The following is a 19,891-nucleotide window of genomic DNA, read 5'->3' as shown; positions in this document are numbered from 1 at the left end:
TTATAGAGACTATCCAGGCAGCAAGAGTGGGATCCACCACAACCTGTTACAGGACGAAGTGAATGGGATTCCTACAGTTACTGGAACTGGTGCAGCCGGGCGATTGGTTCACAAACCATCAACCTGAAGGACGCATACTTTCATGTCGAAATTGCTAGAAAGCCAAAACACAGGAAGTATTTGCGTTTTGCCTTCCAGGGGATAGCCTACGAGTACAACAGACTACCGTTCGGCTACTCCCTGTCTCCACGCACGTTCAGCTAATGTGTGGCCACAACGCTTCAGCCGCTTCGCGGCCATGGCATGAGGGTTTTATTTTATCTCAACGACCTCATAGTCATGGCCAGGTCCAGGGAATGGGCAGATGTTCCATACAGCCCAATTGATCTTTCACCTAATCAAGTTGGGGGTTTGCGGTCACCATACCTCACCAGCAGGTGGGGTATCTGGGGATTTTGCTCAATGCAGCCCCCATCGAGAGAGAGGTGTACGCCCCATCGAGAAGGAGGGCAGGCTACGTGCCACTCTGTCAGAGAATGGACAGACGTCCCTGTTTCAGGCAGTTTGCGGACTGAACGTTGGTGCGAGGGGTGGGGAACCTTTTTCCTCTCAAGGGCCAGTTCAATTTTTCCAACATCCTCCGAGGGCCGTACAAATGATTGACCTCTGATTTAAGTGTGTGTGGGGTGTTCTCCCCCGGGAAGATGTGTTTTTAAATGTTGAAGTTAAAAGCATCAATCTGCTGCACTGAGAGCAACATTAAGAGTTCTATGGAAACATCTCTCAACACCAGATGAAACAGAACTGTAAACAGATTTTCTTTTTCTTTATGGATATTTTACTAATCACTCCCCTTTCAAACTGTACTGTCATATAGTATTTTATACCTGTTTACTTTATTCTCTTGTTTTTTTATAACTATAATGATCATATAAATATGTGCCTTTACCTCACTGGCTGTAGAAAAAGCTTCTTATATTCGTTAGCATAGCAAGCTAAGATGCTAATAACAACAAAGTTGTTGACTGTATGATCAGATTGACAGATGAGCAGATCGCCACTGGGCTTTCAGCTAAAGACGCAGAAACTGCAGCATGTGTACGGCTCCTTATCTGAAGTGCTGGAGCCGTGTTCTGGTGCTCTCCATCAGAACTGCACCCCTGTCAGTCGAGACATATACCACGTGATGACACGTTAGGCTCGTGATGTGTTCAAGGACCCTGACATTGGCCAGGAAAAACAGGCACTCAATTGTTTATTTTTTTGCGGTCTAGATTTCTTTAATTTTTTTCTTTTTTGCGTGTGTTTATAAATTACCTCGAGGGCCGTAGCAAATGGTCTTGCGGGGCGTATACGGCCCGGGGGCCGGAGGTTCCCCACCCCTGGTCTAAATGAATCCTCTTTAGATTCCTCATAGAGAAAACTCGCAAGGTCCAGCTAGTGGAGGTAGTCTGCAGAAGGTTTGTAGAAACAACAATGACAAGACTACTCCATGAGCTAGGATTAGGAGGGACATCCCAAAGGCAAGACGTCAAAGACCTCTCCAGTATAGCTGAAAAGGGCAGTCGCTGGCTCTGGAGGAAGAGTGATTCCATCTGGGCCCTCAAGTGAGAAGATGGCCTCGAGGGGGTGAGGCCGGGACGTTTGAATTCACTGCTGAACGTAGTCCAACATAACAGATCTGCACAATCTGTTTAAAGGGATTATCCAAGAGTAAATTAAACCATCTATAATGTCTAAATGAATCCTCGTTAGAAACTCTACACTTTAATGGTATAACATTTTGAGACATAGGTTGGTTTTCTCCTTACCAACAGGAAAAATAACCACTTCATGCCGAAAGTTGAATATAAGGGACCATGCAACGGCCAATCAGGGAGATGATAGGATGATGTGTAACAAACAGTGTAATGACTCTCAGCCTCAGGAACCACAAAAGCATGAACAACTCTGAATTCCTGTCACCTCGTCTTCCCGTTCTCTGGGCTAAAGTCTCCGGAGACTGAAACCAGATATCATCCCATCTCATAAATGTCCCATCAATCACTTTTCCCCTACCACCTAAATAATCTTAAAGCAACCCTCACAGAGAAGCAGAAAGACAGGGGGGGGAAGAACATCTCTTTGGTGATTCAAGCCGACGGCAAGACATCATAAACTAGACACTCAATTTTAGTTCCGTGAGACAGTGAGACACAGGCTCCAAACTAAATCTCTCCCTTGTTTCTGGAGGGCAGAAATTAATTTGTATGCCTTTGGACAAGCGTGGTGTGTGTGTGTGTGTGTGTGTGTGTGTGTGTGTGTGTGTGTGTGTGTGTGTGTGTGTGTGTGTGTGTGTGTGTGTGTGTGTGTGTGTGTGTGTGTGTGTGTGTGTGTGTGTGTGTGTGTGTGTGTGTGTGTGTGTGTGTGTGTGTGTGTGTGTGTGTGTGTGTGTGTGTGTGTGTGTGTGTGTGTGTGTGTGTTTGGAGCTAATAAAGCTGAAGGCACTTTGAGCTACTGGTTTGATTAAAGAGAGTTACTCTGTCTTCTTTGAGTCCCTCTTTCTCATTTCCTCTTTCTCTCTGTTACGAATGCTCGGGAAGAAGGGATCAGAGAGGAGGGAGGAGAGGAGGAGGTGGGTGGTTGTTAACCTTTGCAGAGATGCCACTTTGTTGATTTTCCTCCGTTTCATCTTACACTTCAACTAATTAAAGCCATCAAACACACACACACACATGCACGTGCACAGAGCTACAGGCATTCTCAGTCTGCTAATTAAAACATCTGCTTCTACCTGATCTCTGGTGGCCTCGGCTGCTCTCCTCTTTCACTCCATCGCCACAGCCTTCATTTTGGACAGGAGTCGGTACATCATATCTCGATCTACATTTACAAGTTTTGATATGAGGATGTAGATTGATTCAGGTTTTCAAATGCAAAGGTATTCACTTCTTCTCCTGCTCAATTTGTCTACCTTACCTCATCTTGTTTCCTGACAGTCACTTTACCCCACCTCTTTCCCCCCTGGTATAAGAGGCTCAGCCATCATTAGTGACCTACCTTGCCACAGTTAAGCAGACACTTTTGGGAGTTTGGACTCACTTCTAGAGACTAGAACTTATTCTTGTTGTTTTGCGAGTGAGTTAAACTCAGTTCAGCAGAAAATAAACATATCTTATGATAAAAGCCTTTCTTTAAACAATTTTTTTAATGAGATGGTAAGCGGCAGGCATGCCAGGGGGAGTTCTTAGGGGGAGGTTAATTCTTGTTATCTTATCAATTATAAAATAAGTTGTTTCCTAACATTAGTTAGTGTGCCCTTGTGACTTTCCAGCTGCTCTGAAGCATCCACCTGGGTTTAGTATATTTTTGTCGTGGCTAATCAAAGAAGCAATATGATAAAAGAGGTTGTCAGATTTTTATCCAGACATAAAAACACTCTTCTTTTGGGTACCGCATGGAGAAAACAAGTGTGATATTCCTTATGAAGCATTCTCCGCCTTTTTAACCCTTGTGTTATGTTCACATTTCGCACCCTTTGGTAATGTTCGGGTCAAATTGACCCAGGACATAATTCAGGGTTTTAAAAAAATACAGAACTAAATTCAACATGCACAATTCCTTATATATATTGTCTTTAACTCAACAATATAAATGAAATATATGATTATTTTTTGAAAATACTCTTTGCTAGATCAAATTTAACAATAGAAGTGTCCATCATTTTTTGTGATAAAAATGTAATTTATGTTAAAAGCAATACACTGTAATACAAACTAGGTTTACATTTTGCTCATGCTTTTCTAGGTCATTAATGTTTATTATTTTTAATGTGGGATGAAGTTGTCTCTGAATCTGGTTGTTTTAGTCCGGATGCTGCGGTAACGCCTGCCAGACGGCAGCAGACTGAACAGTTTGTGGCTGGGGTGATGGGGGTCTTTTATAATCCTAAGGGATTTCTTCCTGAGCTGCTGGGAGTAAAGGTCCTCCATGGATGGCAGCTCTGTCCTGGTGATGTTCTGTGATGCCCCTGTGGGTTCATCAGTGGAGAGGGTGTGGCTGTCCTGTCTTGGCTGCATTAACTCAGGGCACCTGGGTCTGGTGTCCTGCAGCTATTTAGAGCATCTCTGCTCCTCTCTGTGCTCTCTCTGCTTTTCCCTACAGGCCCCTGGTTTTGTTGAGTATATGTTGTTGTTGCTTTAGTTGCTTTACTTTGTGCACCTCAACACTCTCACACATACACATTCATGCAACCCTCACCCTGCATTTACATTACTGATACCACTGACGTCCACACCTCATGCCTTACTTATTGTTGCACTTCATTTAATTTGGATTGTTTCATTTAAATAAACATATTTTGATAACCGTTGACATGGTGTGTCTCCTTTTTGTTGTGGCCTTTTGAGCCAGGTCATAACAAATGGGGGGGATGCACGCCAATAGACACAACTCCCCGCACCAGCTCGCAATCCAGCACTATTGTATGCCGTGGCACAGGGATCAAGCCCATCTCCATGCCCCTCATCAGCACAAAATCCCCCGTTTCTGTCTCTGACGAAAAAGGCAACACTGACTCAACAATGAATGAGTATCTAGCCGCTGTATCACGCAACACTTTAATCGGCACATATTTGTCACTGCCGACTACTGATACAACAGCTTCAGTGATGAACGGCTCAAAACCAGAACCCGCATCCGGGTCGGCACAAACCGGCTTCTTATCAGGCACCATGCCCGAGCCTACACCCAACGGTTTTTTATCCAACACGGCAGAACAACACATGGCTGGAGCATGTGGTGACAAACGAGGCTTTCCCTTAGTTTCCAGCAACGGACACTGCTCCTTCCAATGACCTCCTCCTCTGCAATAATGACATAGGTCCACTTTGGCCCCCTCGGGTCGCCCTGTACCTACAAATCTACAGGAGGAGCCTGGTGAAAACTTGGCACCACCGCGGGCATAGCCATTGTCTTCTCCACGTTTCCAATCACCCCTAGAATACTTCTCAGTAAAACTGCCCTTATGTGTCAAAACAAAATCGTCCGCTAATTCAGCAGCTCTAAACGCGGTGGAAGGTTTCTGTTCATTCACATAAGTGGCCACACGCTGAGGGAGAATGTCTTTAAATTGTTCCAAGACAATGAGCTCACAAAGACCGTCAAAACTTGCAACCTTTGCTGCCGCGCACCACCGCTGAAAATGAGAAGTTAAATCACGGATAAACTCCACATGTGTCTGCTTATCTCCCTTGACCCAACTTCTGAACCTTTGACGATATGCTTCAGGAACCAGTTCGTAAGACTTCAACACCACTGATTTTACTCTATCATAGTCCAAAGCCTTTTCGCCACAAACAGCTGAATAGGCTTCCTGTGCTCGTCCAGTGAGTACACACTGAAGTAACAGCACTCTGTCCGAATCTGACCAGTTTCTTGCCTCTGCTATGCATTCAAATAGAGTGAAAAATATGTCCGGGTCACGCTCATTGAACTTTGGCACTAATCGCAAGTAAGAAATTATATCGCCACTGCCTGATGCCGACCTATCACCACCATCCTCCCCTGGAGAAAACTTGCCCTCTCCCATCAGCCGTAATCTAGCATGTTCCATCTCACATTTCATCTTTTCCACCTCCAGCATCTTCTCCACCTCTAAACGCTTCTCTACCTCCTGCTGCTGACCCCTCAACTCCAACTGCAACTTCTCCTGCTCCAACTTCAACTCCAACTGCAATCTCTCCTGATCAAACTGCATGGCCAAAAGCTCCTTTTGCTGCTCGAACGTTAAACCAGCTGTCTGAACCACTACCGGCACGACCCCTGCCGCACCAGACTCACTCTTCTGCAACACTCCCCGCTCAAACAAAGATGACACGATGACAGCTTTAATCTCATGTTTCCGCTTGCTCCCTAGAACAGCAATTTCATAATGCTCTGCTATTTCGACCAACTGCGCCTTCTGGCAATCATCCAAGAAAGATACTGAGGGCGCATCCACAAACGCCGACAAAGAAGCCATAATATATTGCCTATACCCAATCAGAAAGCAAAGTATTAAACTGTCAACACGCCTGGGCAAAAGACAAAACCCAACAGAGAACTTCCCCCTAACTGCCTTACCAAAATCTTAATAATCTCACCTAGTCTTCATGTGGCTTGCGGCGGGTAATTACGCACTGGAACCCGGCGGATGTATGGAGCGACCTGCACGCAGGTAACACCAAGAAATCACGCAGATTTCCCCCCGAGACAGCTGTCCGAAAACAGCTGACACTAACCACAACACTATGAAAAAACAAACAGACGCAACCCAAGGGGAAACGCCACTTAAGCCTAGCGGGGAAAACTCTTTACAAAAGCGTAACAAGCAGCAACATCTTACCTTCTGATTGGCACACAAAACCTGACGCCATGTCAAACACTAATGCTTCCTGAAACCCAAAAACATGATGTGTCCCCCAAATAGCAGCGCCGAGCCAGCACACAGCTGGACCACATCAACTAATTAGCTGCTCAAATGACGCCATGTGCTCTGAGCACTACACAAACTTTTAACCAAATAACCCGTAGGACGAGCCCCCATTTGTTATGACCTGGCTCAAAAGGCCACAACAAAAAGGAGACACACCATGTCAACGGTTATCAAAATATGTTCATTTAAAGGAAACAATCCAAATTAAATGAAGTGCAACAATAAGTAAGGCATGAGGTGTGGACGTCAGTGGTATCAGTAGTCTAAATGCAGGGTGAGGGTTGCATGAAATGTGTGAGAGTGTTGAGGTGCACAAAGTAAAATAACTAAAGTAACAACAACATATACTCAACAAAACCGGGGGCCTGTAGGGAAAAGCAGAGAGAGCACAGAGAGGCTCTAAATAGCTGCAGGACACCAGACCCAGGTGCCCTGAGTTACTGCAATCAGTGCGATCAATGCAGCCAAGACAGGACAGCCACACCCTCTCCACTGATGAACCCACAGGGGCATCACATGTTCTCTGCAGTTTTCACCACCCTTTGTAAAGCCTTACAATTAAGGGTGGTGCAGCTGCCGTACCAGGCCGTGATGCAGCCAGTCAGGATACTCTCTATGTACCTGTAGAAGTTACAGAGTATCCTGAAATCCATTTTGAACCTCCTCAGCCTGCGGAGGAAGAAGAGCCGCTGTCGAGCTTTCTTGGTAATGGTGGTGGTGTGAAAAGTCCATGTCAGGTCCTCAGTGATGTGGACCCCATACTTGCCAACCCTCCCGATTTTCGCAGGAGACTCCCGATTTCATAGCCCTCTCCCGGTTTCCTCCCGGAGTCATATTTCTCCCGCATTCTCCCGATTTCTGACAAAATCAGATTTACATACGACTGTTTCCACTCTGACTTTATTACAGCTACACCATTGTTTGGTTTCCATGGTAGCGCGTCTCTCCCCCCGCGGTGGTCGTGAGTGAACAGGGAGTAGAGGAGAGGGCTGAGCACGCAGCCTTGAGGGGCACCGGTGTTGAGGATCAGGGTGGAGGATGTGATGTTTCCCACCCGCACTGCCTGGGGTCTGCCCGTCAGGAAGTTCAGGATCCAGTCACAGAGGGCGCTGTGAAGCCCGAGGTCTCTGAGCTTGATGACCAGCTTGGAGGGCACAATGGTGTTGAATGCTGAACTGTAATCAATGAACAGCATTCTCACACATGTGTTCCTCTGGTCCAGGTGTGAGAGGGCAGTGTGGATGGTGAGGGCTATGGCGTCGTCTGTGGACCCGTTTGCTCTGTAGACAAACTGCAGGGGGTCCAGAGAGTCAGGGAGGGAGGAGGTGATGAAGGTTTTGACTAACCACTCAAAGCACTTCATTATGATGGAGGTGTGTGCTACTGGGCGGTAGTCATTGAGGCTGGTGATTATTGTTTTTTTGGGGACAGGAACGATGGTGGAGTGTTTGAAGCATGTGGGGACTACAGACTGCAGCAGGGACCTGTTGAAGATGTCTGTGAACACCTCTGCCAGCTGAACTGCAAACACCCTGAGAACACGGCCAGGGATGCCATCAGGGCCAGGAGCCTTGTGTGGGTTAACCTTTTTAAAGGATTTGCACACATCTGCCCGGTTTAAAACAAAAGGGCAGGGCTCCTGGTCCTTCTGTGCCTCCACAGCCTGGCTGCTCTCAAAACGTGCAAAATAAATAAATACATCTTCTTATGTGCAATCGTACTACTGAAAGGATTCCGTCGGCTCATGTGAGTGAATATGTTATCTCACAGTTTACTGTTTGGGAAGACACTTTGGGTGTCTCAGTTAGTCCTGTGTAATACAATACTGCCATCCAGTGGTGGCACAGTAAAACCACTTATTCTAACAATGTATGTAAGGAAGCAACTGGACATTTTGGAAAGTTTGACTACATGCAAACAACTTCTATAAATTGGGAAAACCATTCTTTGGGCTTTTACATTCAACATCCACAAGTATTAAAACAATATACATATTTGGAGTGTAGCTGCCAGAAAGGCAATTACAAAGAAATGGCTTTATCCAGCGACCCACTCTAAAGAGGACTATGATATTATTATTTATTTAAAATGTGGTTTTTTTCCTCCATTTGTGAAAGAGAAGATTATATTCTTATGTTTTATACATGTTTTTTTATAAGAAAATTAAGGGCTTAAATATGCTAAGAAATAGGAAATGGAAATAATTGTTTGACATTGCTTTGTTAAATCTCAAAATAACTAGTGACATCTGGTCTTTATAACAATTATTAACCGAATTTCTCTCACATTAATGTCCAGCAGATGCGGATAACATGAAGAATTGCGGGGAAAATGGTCATAAACGTCATTTTGAGTAGCATTAAAATAAGCCTCAGTCTATCTAGCCAATTGAAACTCTAGATTTTTACAATGTCATTAAATAACCAAACAGATGGATCATTCTTTAAAAAGGTATTCTAACTAATGATGAACCTCTCTTGTAAAAAAACAAACATTTAATGAGTGAACATAATTAAAACAATAATACTTTGTATGTGTTGTTATGTTTCCTAGCACGGCCATTCCTTTAAAAACACACAAAGAGCTGTACAAACACTTTTTAAAAAAACAGAAACTCCCACAGACGGCTGTGGGCCGTGCAGCCGTATTATCATCCATTACGCTGTGATCTCCACTAATAGGCCACTCTCCACTGGCAGGCTAATTCAAGGGACTGATTAGCATAAGTGAGCTATGGCGTTCATTAGCCTTATCAAGGATTCATAAAGCTGACCAGAATGAATGGGATCCTCCACATGCTGTCCACCGCGAGCACTGAAGTCATTTACATACGCTGTGTTCTCTCTGCAATGACATACATGTAAACACTCTGATTCAGTACAGTGGCAATGAGGCCATCACTAGGTCAATTAAGGGGAAGTGTGTACACAAAGCATATATTCTTAATCAAATACTCCTCTATGAAGTGTAAAATAGAGCCAGCATGGTGGGGGGTCTGTCTGTTTCTGTTAGCATGGTTCTTTATTAGGAAGTGAAATATAAAGAAAGGCATTACAGGCTTTGATCAAAATGTGTCTGCATACATTACTGGGAAATGGAAGAGATGTACACGAGCAGCTAAGTGTAGGGCTTTGAGTCAGTAAAATGCTCTTGGTGTTATATAGATATTTTTGTTTATTTAAAATGTTAGTCTTGTGGAAATCAAATCTAATGTCATCAGTATGTTAAAGCTGCACCAATTACCTCCCCCAAGGGTGCTTTGTTTTCAGTTCGGTTTCCTTGACAGTGGGATTACGGAAAAATACTAGCCCTATTTTCAGAAGGGGCTGTATTCACATATTTTCCCTTTTCATTAACATTGTGAGAAAGGGCGAGGCCTTAACAGATCTACACTTTTAGTTTATGGTTTTATGTGAACGATGCACCAAGAGCACAACAAACTATCATCTCTGCAGTTTCCCTATAGCTCTACGGACCATTTTAGCACCTTTCAGTTTTTTGGTTTAACTCCCTGCAACCTAATACATCAGTTCACTCCCTCGCCAAAGTTGTGTCATGCAAGCAGCTGTTTTTTTAAAAAGCTTGCAGATACCTAGTTAACAAAGTTCTTTCTTGGTGTCCACTTGAGTTTTGGGATGGCCTAGGGGAAATACTATGTATTGCTTTAATGAGTCTAAAGCAATACATAGTTTCAACCAGGTGGGGAGGTTTTTCCCTGGACAATACATTTTTTGGATAAAGTTACTATACATGCTATGCTGCTGTGGCCTTACTGTGTCACTGTAATGCTGAGTGGGATGTAGTGTGTGTGTGTGTGTGTGTGTGTGTGTGTGTGTGTGTGTGTGTGTGTGTGTGTGTGTGTGTGTGTGTGTGTGTGTGTGTGTGTGTGTGTGTGTGTGTGTGTGTGTGTGTGTGTGTGTGTGTGTGTGTGTGTGTGTGTGTGTGTGTGTGTGTGTATATATATTGACAATGGGGTGTCTGGTTGAGTAATGGGGGCGTAGCAGAGTTTAGATGGCTTCTATCCTCCTTCCTATCCAGTGCTTGAGAAGGTCATCACTCATACAGACAGACGGAACGAGAGAGGAACGGTACTCATTCAGGCAGGAAAGACAGTGTGTGTGTGTGTGTGTGTGTGTGTGTGTGTGTGTGTGTGTGTGTGTGTGTGTGTGTGTGTGTGTGTGTGTGTGTGTGTGTGTGTGTGTGTGTGTGTGTGTGTGTGTGTGTGTGTGTGTGTGTGTGTGTGTGTGTGTGTGTGTGTGTGTGTGTGTGTGTGTGTGTGTGTGTGTGTGTGTGTGTGAGAAACAGAGAATAGAGGGAGGGTACTGAGAGGGACAAAGGAAGATGGAGGGAAAATGAGAAATTATTGGTGGACACAATGGCGGAAAAGATGAGTATTCTCGTCTTTATGACGCAACAATGTCCTCCAATATCCTGTCATTCATTTATTTTAACATGCACTATGAAAACCACTAGTGCCATACAGATTATGTCACCTGATGAAAGGGTGGTCACACCTGGTTACAGTCTAAACAGAGATTGGATTTGGTGTAGAGTTTATCAGTTTTTCTCTTTTTGGTCACATTGGTTTTGCATACAGCATCTCTGTAAAGTATTTGTGTATTCAGTATTCAGCAGTATTCACTCTCTCCACTAAACGGCTCGTTGCAGCTCTTGCCCCCCCCTCCCTGTGAGTCCAGTGTGCTCCGATTGGTCGGGACCCGTCGGGACGTTGTGAATTGCGCTGAGCTCCGTGGAGGTGTGATTTCCTTGTTTAGCGATACACAGCCAAACTCACCCTGAGCACACACAAAGTCACAGCCGAAGTAAAAACAATAAGTGTGGCTTGCTATTGAGTAAGAAAAAGTTTGATAAACGCTGTGAGAATGGGTCTGCAGAGAGAATTTCGCCACGATCCCAACTGTCTGTTATCAGCCTGCAGCCAGGGAGGAGAAATTAACAGAGCTGCCTGCAGCACTGAGTGTGTGAGGAAGTCTGTGGATTGGTCAATTTGGACCAATCAGCGGAGGCTTAACGTAACGGCTCCGCGGACGTAACGTAACTGCTCCACGGATTGGTCCATTTCGTTCCGGGGACGACATGACATCATGATGTACCCGGAAGAATCAAATGGACAGTAGGGCTGCACGATATTGAAAAAAACTGACATCGCGATTTCCCCTCCCCCCTGCGGTATATATTGCGGGTTTTTTAACCTGTTAAGCCCCAAAGTCCCGGCGGGTACTTTACTTTTTTTTTCACGACACTGTGTCTCAGGGGATTTTAATATTTAAGAACCTATTAATGTGTTTTACCAGATTAACGGAAATAATCTCAGCTAATTGACGATACAAACCATTTTTACCAAAACAAAACACAAGTCTCATAAGAAGCATCTAAATGACCCCCGAGCGAAAAATGCTAACGCATTTTGGCACAGAACTCAAGATAAAAGTACCCTTATTACTTATCGTAGCTGCACATACAAGATATCTGATTAAAGCTGAGGTTCCACAGATTATTTAGGTATATAGTATCATCACAGTGATCCGAACTCGGACAGTGGAAGCAAACACAGACATCACAACACGTACCTTTACGTAGCTTCTAGTGGAGATGTATCACTGTAGCTGTCAATCTGATCAAAATACATGATTAAAATGGCATTAAAACGAGAAAAAACGCAGCTGAATCGGTTAATCCATAGGTTCTCAACGTCTCTGTATAAAAAAAGTATTTAATTTATAATCCATAATTCCATTTGTATGTAAAAATCGCAGAGCAAAAGTTAGCTGCTAATGGTAGCCAGTGGCTGCTGCTTCCGGTCTTGGCTATGCGGCAGTCCAGCGCAGTCTAACACACACTCATTACCAAATAGAGAGGCGAAGTCACGCCCATCTACTTCCGGCCCATGGGACCCCGGAAGCGAAACATTTACATTGAATTCATGGAGAGAGAAAACGTATCTTTTGATCCCGTTTGAATTGTGCCACGAACTACACATATGATGTTTGTCAATCTTAAACAATAAGTTCCACGTCAAAAAAGTCACATTTTGTCGTAAAACTGTTGAAATATAAGACTATGAAAAATACGCGACTACAAAGACTACAAATCCCAAATCCCATTCTGGCTCGCGTAAGTGATGTCACAGGCGATAATGCTCCAAGTGGTTGCGACTCGTAATTAAAGCGAAGAAGAAGAAGAAGATCTCATAACTGATTTATTCCCTCCAATAAATAAGAGATTGCTAAAAATAAATTCACTTTTACAAGATGCCTGTGTGCTTTGTACCAGGTTGTAATAACATAAGTGATCATACCACTTGCTCGTTCTATCGATTCCCGTCTGATGAAAGGACCAGGAGTCGTTGGATCAGACATATCAGGTAATACACATGTTTTTCAAGGAACATAGTCAAGCTATCTACATAGCTAGTAGCGAGCACGTTAGTTAGCATCACATTACTTAGCCTTGTCATTTGTATTAGCCTTAACATGAAGTGAACCCAAATGTTAAACAGTAAGAGTATTCATGATGGTAAGTATTTTGTGAAACATTTGAAGAGGAGCCTATCGACCCCTCCAACAGATGCTAAGGGGGCGGGAGGTAGGCTAACGGCACATTAGCATCTGCGATCTTTTCTACTTCATGCTATCTGCTCAAATGGTTAACATTGAACGTTAAAAGATCAGGCAGTTCAGGGAGAGTCGAAGGAAGGCAGGCAGGCAGCTTTGCATGACATTTATTTATTTATTTATAGAAGGACCATGCATACAAAAACATTAATCTCAGCAAAGAGAAGAGATGCAATATGCCAGATTATAGCTAATAGCTAATTTCCATCGGTGGTCCATTCTTCTGGACGTGTTTCATTGTGATGATAGTGAGTCAATCTGTTTGTTGGAAAGACAGTAGTTGAGTGATTACTGATAGAACATTATTAAAAGAGATAATTATTCAAAGTGTTGTTACTTTAAAGTGTTGTTACTGACCTTTTTCTCTTTTATTTTCTTTACCTCACCTGTAACTGCTGAGACCCTGAGGAACATGCACACTAGACTGCTCTGGCAACCTGATTTCCACTGTACGTAATAGTATTTGGTTATGGTATATTATTTATATACATCAAAGGCACAATGCACCCCCCAGAGACACACATGTATTGAGTCTGATATTGTGCATAGGTCAAGTGAAATCATCTTTACATACTAGATAACTGTAGGAGCGGCAACTTGTTTTGAAATTGAATTTTTAATATCCGATAATAAAGTTGATCTGTTTTCTTTATTCTTCTCTCTTCCCAGCTCCATCCATCACCATGCTCTGTTCCTGCAGGTCCTGCTTGCTAAATAAATTCATTCTGCCTTCAACTGCACAATGATTGTGGACTGCACCGACATCCATGTAGCTGCCCCCCAGTAAGATGAACCAAGCAAAGAGGGTCACCATCACGCCCAAGGACATCCAGCTGGCCCGCCGCATCCGCGGAGAGAGGGCTTAGACCAGGGGTGGGGAACCTCCGGAATTTGGTTTGGCCCTCGAGGTAATTTATAAACACACGCAAAAAAGAAAAAAAATTAAAGAAATCTAGACCGCAAAATAATTAAACAAGCAAGTGCCTGTTTTTCCTGGCAACGGTCATGGTCCTTGAACACAACACGAGCCTAACGTGTCATCACGTGGTATATGTCTCGTCTGACAGGGGTGCAGTGCTGACGGAGAGCACCAGAACGCCACTCCGGGACTTCAAATAATTGCAGTATACCCATAAGTCCGTAGGCTACACATGCCGCAGTTTTTGCGTGGCTGTGTCTTTAGTTGTAAACCCAGTCGCGATCTGTTCATCTGTCATTCTGATCATACAGTCAATAACTGTGTTGTTATTAGCATCTGGTTAGCTAGCTATGCTAACGAATATAAGAAGCTTTTTCTCCAACTAGTGAGGTAAAGGCACATCTTTATATGATCATTATAGTTATCAAAAAACAAGAGAATAAAGTAAACAGGTATAAAATACTATATGACAGTAAAAAAAAGTTGTTATTAATAAACAAGAATACATTTTGAAAGGAGAGTGATTTGTAAAATATCCATAAAGAAAAAGTAAATCTGCTTACAGTTCTGTTTCATCTGGGTGCTGAGAGATGTTCCCATAGATCTCTTCATTTTGCTCTCAAAGTGCACCAGATTGATGCTTTCAACTTCAATATTTAAAAAAAAGTCTTCCCGGGGGAGCAAGCCCCCAGACCCTCCTAGAGGAGGTTAGGCCCCCCCCCCCCTTAAATCATGTCCACATGGATAGGAAACTAAATACATTTTGCACACATCTTGTGTCCATATCTTTCTGTTTGGTGGTCATGCCACACCGTGCACGTGAATGCATGCGCGAGTCATGGTGAGATATCTGGATTAAGAGGTTGCTTTTTCTTTGCACAGCATGAAAGAAAGGCCAAATGAATGTGCTGTGATTTTTAAGCAGAGGTCAATAATTTGTATGGCCCTCGGAGGATGTTGAAAAAATTGAAATGGCCCTTCAGAGGAAAAAGGTTCCCCACCCCTGGCTTAGACTGACCCGAGACCAGCACACCCAAACACAACGGCTCTTTTAAGAGCCACCTACAGTTTCAAAGAGTTGCAATCCTACGTTATTATAATGATTAAACTGGTTCATGTATCACTTAGTTTACTGAACCGTGATGAATGAAAGAAATGAGTGAGGTAGTGGTTTACTGAAGTTACAAAGACATTAATATATGAGTAACAGGTCAGTGTAAACACAAGCTTCTGTCAATTATGGATCATTCAAACTATTTATATAAAGATATGCAATAAAGTTCTAAAACAAGTATTCGGTATATTCCTTGATAGCTTTTGGAGAAGGTTGTTTTTAAGTTTACTAAAATCTATCGTTTCAACTGTTTCACTTTATAAAAAGGGAACAGGTGAGTAGAGCATCATTGAGTTTCTTATTCTGTCAGTAAATCATCCAAATGAAATGTTTATCATTATTGTATTCAACCCTAAACAAATTGATTGTACCTTTTTAATAATGACCTTACATGGTCGGCAAAGTTAAATTAACTTCAGAAAATCAAATCTGTTGAGAAAAAACTAATAAATGTTTAAAGATAGGAACTTGCCATCCCACTGAAGAACAGTCCGTAGAGATTTAAAGGCGTAGTTGTAGTTCAGTCCAACGTTTCATTTGGATTCATTTCGCCAACAGGCAACTATTTTCATAAAGAATATATATATTTTTCAAAGTCAACTTTATTGTCAATCTTACTCAGTTTGTGTTTATAGACAGAGAGATCAAAAAGACGTTTAAATAAAATTATACAATTTACAGATATGTATACAAATATATATATCCTTTATACACCATCATGTATAATGATGGTGTATGATGTAGAAGGGAGTGTGGTAGATAACAAGTAAATATAGAGTTACATACAGATCCATGTTACAGCAAAAGATGGAATAACTAAGAAGCACGCAGTATAATAATAATTACATGCAACAATTAAATAACTGCTCAGCATCTCCACCACAATCCCAATCTGCTGTGTCCTGTTTTCCTCCCCTCTGCATCACACCCCATCACACCCCATCACACATACGGAACACAACGCAGAGTCCCAGGGTGTTAAGAGTATGTTTATTTAAATGTCCTCCTCTCTACTGGACAACACAGGGAGCATATGCTGGCTGTAGAATTGTTCCAGGAGGAGGAGATTTCCATGCCATGCAGGGTCTTTGGGGATGAGGATGATGATCGTCTCCTTCGTGGTCCACACAACAAAGTAGCAGAGACTCCGGTCTGTGATGTGCAGCTGCCCTTGGACCTGGTGCCAGTATGGGTGATTCTCCTTGAGAATATATGACCCACCCTCCTCACGGAGACAGAAGGATGGTAACTGGACTGCCTCCGCGATGGTCATGTTCATGTCACCAAAATCCTTGAATCTACACACAGCAAATAAACTCAAATGACACAACGATCACACATACAGTATAGACTATACTGTATAGTCGATATAAAACTGGCCGCTTCAATCTGAAGAGCAACTAAAACAAAACACGGGAGTGTACCTTGTTCTTGTGAACACTAATGTTATCCACAGCATACACAGAGACCACGAAGTTATTAAGGAGAAAACTAGTTACTAAAACAAAACACGTTAGTGTACCTTGTTAGCTAATGTTAGCTAGCTGACATTAACGTTACACATTGCACTCATATTACTCACCGAAACCATGTAAACCCGGTCCTGCATGCTGGCTCTTACAGAACCGACTAACTCCCCTTTCGTGTATGTATAGCTCTCAACGTGTCCAGACTTGTAGTGATGTTCACCTCGTTTTATACTTGTATTCTCATTCTGAAAGAAACAGGTGAAATTTGCTAGCGTGACGGCCGTCTTTGTGATGGTGACGCGTATTGTGCGAGACCAGAGACCTGTAGTTCACTCAGCGGTTTCACACAAAAAAATGTGTAACTTCACAGTTTTACGACACATTTTTATTTTTTTGACTTTCAAAATATTCTTTTAAATTGACAAACATCATATGTGTCATTCGTGGCACAATTCAAACGGGATCAAAAGATAACCTTTCTCTCTACATTGACTTCAATGTATAATTTTACGCTTCCGGGGTCCCATGGAGGCTCCCGGAAAGGGAGGGACTTCGCCTCTCTATAAGGAGTGAGAGTGACGCGTAGCCAAAACCGGAAGCTGTATACACTCTGGTGGCTACCATTAGCAGCTAACTGTTGTGCTCCGATTTTTACATACAAATGGAATTATGGATTATAAACAATTGCTTCAAAGCCACAGATACATTATCAACCTATGGATCAACCGAGTCAGCCGCGTTTTTTCTCGTTTTAATGCCATTGAACACGTCTTTTGATCAGATTGACAGCTACGGTGAGACGATCTCCCGTAAAAGCTCCGTAAAAGGTACGTGTTGTGATGTCTGTGTTTGCTTCCCCTGTTGCGAGATCGGATCGCTTAGATACTATACTTAAATAATCTGTGGAGTCTCAGGTTTAATCGGATATATTGTATGTGCAGTTTAGATAAGTAATAAGGGTATCTTTATTTTGAATTCTGTGCTAAAGTGCGTTAGCATTTTAAAAAAAAAATGAATAAAACCGCACGTCCCTGCGGTGTGAATATCGCACATGCGCATATCGCGGTTATCGCCATGACACGGTATATCGTTCAGCCCTAATGGACAGTGACGTATCTCCAACGAGGCGTTTTAGGGAGGTATTTTCTGTGTTAGAGTTTTACTCGCTACATGGTGTACTTTGAGGGTTTTGACACTGCACACCCTTTACATGCATAAAAACCTTCATAACACACAAGGGGACGGGTAATAACCGGAAAAGCATGACATGTCACAGTGTGAGAAAAAGTTTTTAGAGAGTACTTGTCCATGGACAAGTGAGTTTGCCAATTTACTTGTCCGAATACATTCTTCACTTGTCCAGAATGGACAAAAATTGGGGCCACTGGAATCTTCTTCTTCGTCATCGTATTTTACACTTTCCCACGGTTTTTACGACACCGCTAACGTAAGTGAGCGGTAACATTTTACTGCATCACACATAGGGTTGGGTATCGTTTGGATTTTAACGATTCCGGTTCTGCTTTTCGATTCCGGTTATTTTCGGTTCTCGATTCCGGTTCTTTGAGAGGGTAAAAATAAGTCCCATGACAAACTGGGAGAAAAATATATTTATGAAAACATTAAGTCAAATCTGTATTCCTATTTACAAATCACTTCATACTGTTGAATTTAGTTACGGTTATTGAATAAAATTATATAAAAATAATCTCTGCATTGTTTAGTTAGTTCTAAGTGGTGCAGTTTGAGAATGTACAATTGGCCCAGTCTCCTCTGATGTTACACTGCAACCTGCCTGTGAGACAGAGTCCAACCACACATCTCCAACACATAGGCCTAATAATAATAATAATAATAATAATACATTATTATTATCTCAAAAAGAGAGATGCCAACAAATAATCTAGGAAGTTTAACCACTTGGATTAAACCGGAGGTGACAAGTCTCGGTGTCATCCTGGACTCAGATTTGAACTTCAACGCCCATTTAAACAAAAAGTGACCAAAATAGCTTTCTTTCATCTCAGAATCATAGCGAAGGTAAGACCATTCATAAATCAAAATGATGCAGAGAAGCCAATTCATGCTTTTATATCTAGCCGACTAGACACTGCAATGCACTATTCACTGGTCTCCCCAAGAAAGCTATTGGAAGACTCCAGCTCATTCAAAACTCTGCAGCTAGACTACTGACGAATACCAAAAGGAGGGAACACATTAGTCCTGTCTTAGCTACTCTACACTGGCTTCCTGTATCTTTTAGAATTGATTTTAAGGTGCTTCTCCTCACATACAAAGCTCTAAATGGACAAGGACCCAGCTACATTGCTGACTCTCTAATTAACTACACACCCGCCAGAACACTGCGATCATCAGATGCAGGTCTATTAGAGGTCACCAGAAAGAGTCATAAGAAGATCGGTGATGCAGCCTTTGTAAACTACGCCCCAAAACTGTGGAACATGTTACCCAACAATATTAGGGAAGCCAATACATTAGGCATTTTTAAAAGGCAGCTTAAAACCTATCTCTTTAGCAAAGCATTTTACTGATTTTACACTATTATACTGCACTATTCTCTGTGATTGACATTGCACTATTTCTCTATGTTTTATTCCCCATGTTTTTATTTTTAATTATTTTATCCCACTTTATGCTTTGCTCTTGCTGCTTGTTTTACACTGATTTGATGTGTTATTTTTTACTGATGTAAAGCACTTTGAACTGCAATGTATGAAAAGTATGAAAGGTGCTATACAAATAAAGTTATTATTATTATATTTATAGCCTATAGGCCTAGCGCTTTTCTACAACTCAAAGACGCTTGCACGCGTACACATGTCCTGCAATACACATGCTGCAGCTGCCCAGCTACTCACTGTTTGTAAAAGTAAATAAATAGTATTTTCATTTCAATAATGTACTTTCTATACCCTGCTTCATAAACAATACTGACATCCCTGTGCTCCTCCGAGTCTGGGGTTCCGGGGATGTGCAGACAGCACGAGGACACAGACAGGGAGGCTGCTTCACTTCATAAAGGAAATGGTGGTCAATATTAACAACATAGGAGCTAAAACGCTTAATAACCTTCATTACGTGTTAGAGAAAGAACATAAGAAAGTTTGACAAAGATGAGGCTGTTAAACGGGCAGCGGATCCGCTGTGTGTAGAAAGAGAGAGAGAGAGACGCTGAGCTGCACCGTGCAGCGATCAGCTGATACGGAGCATAGAGAGAGAGAGTTGCAGTCCGCGGGGCTCGGCCTCGCCTCCTGTCCTCACAACTCTTATTAATCCCGG

The sequence above is a fragment of the Pseudochaenichthys georgianus genome, chromosome 10 (genome assembly GCF_902827115.2).
Source record: "Pseudochaenichthys georgianus chromosome 10, fPseGeo1.2, whole genome shotgun sequence".
In the NCBI taxonomy this organism is placed as follows: Eukaryota; Metazoa; Chordata; class Actinopteri; order Perciformes; family Channichthyidae; genus Pseudochaenichthys; species Pseudochaenichthys georgianus.
Note: the sequence above shows the minus strand (reverse complement) of the source record.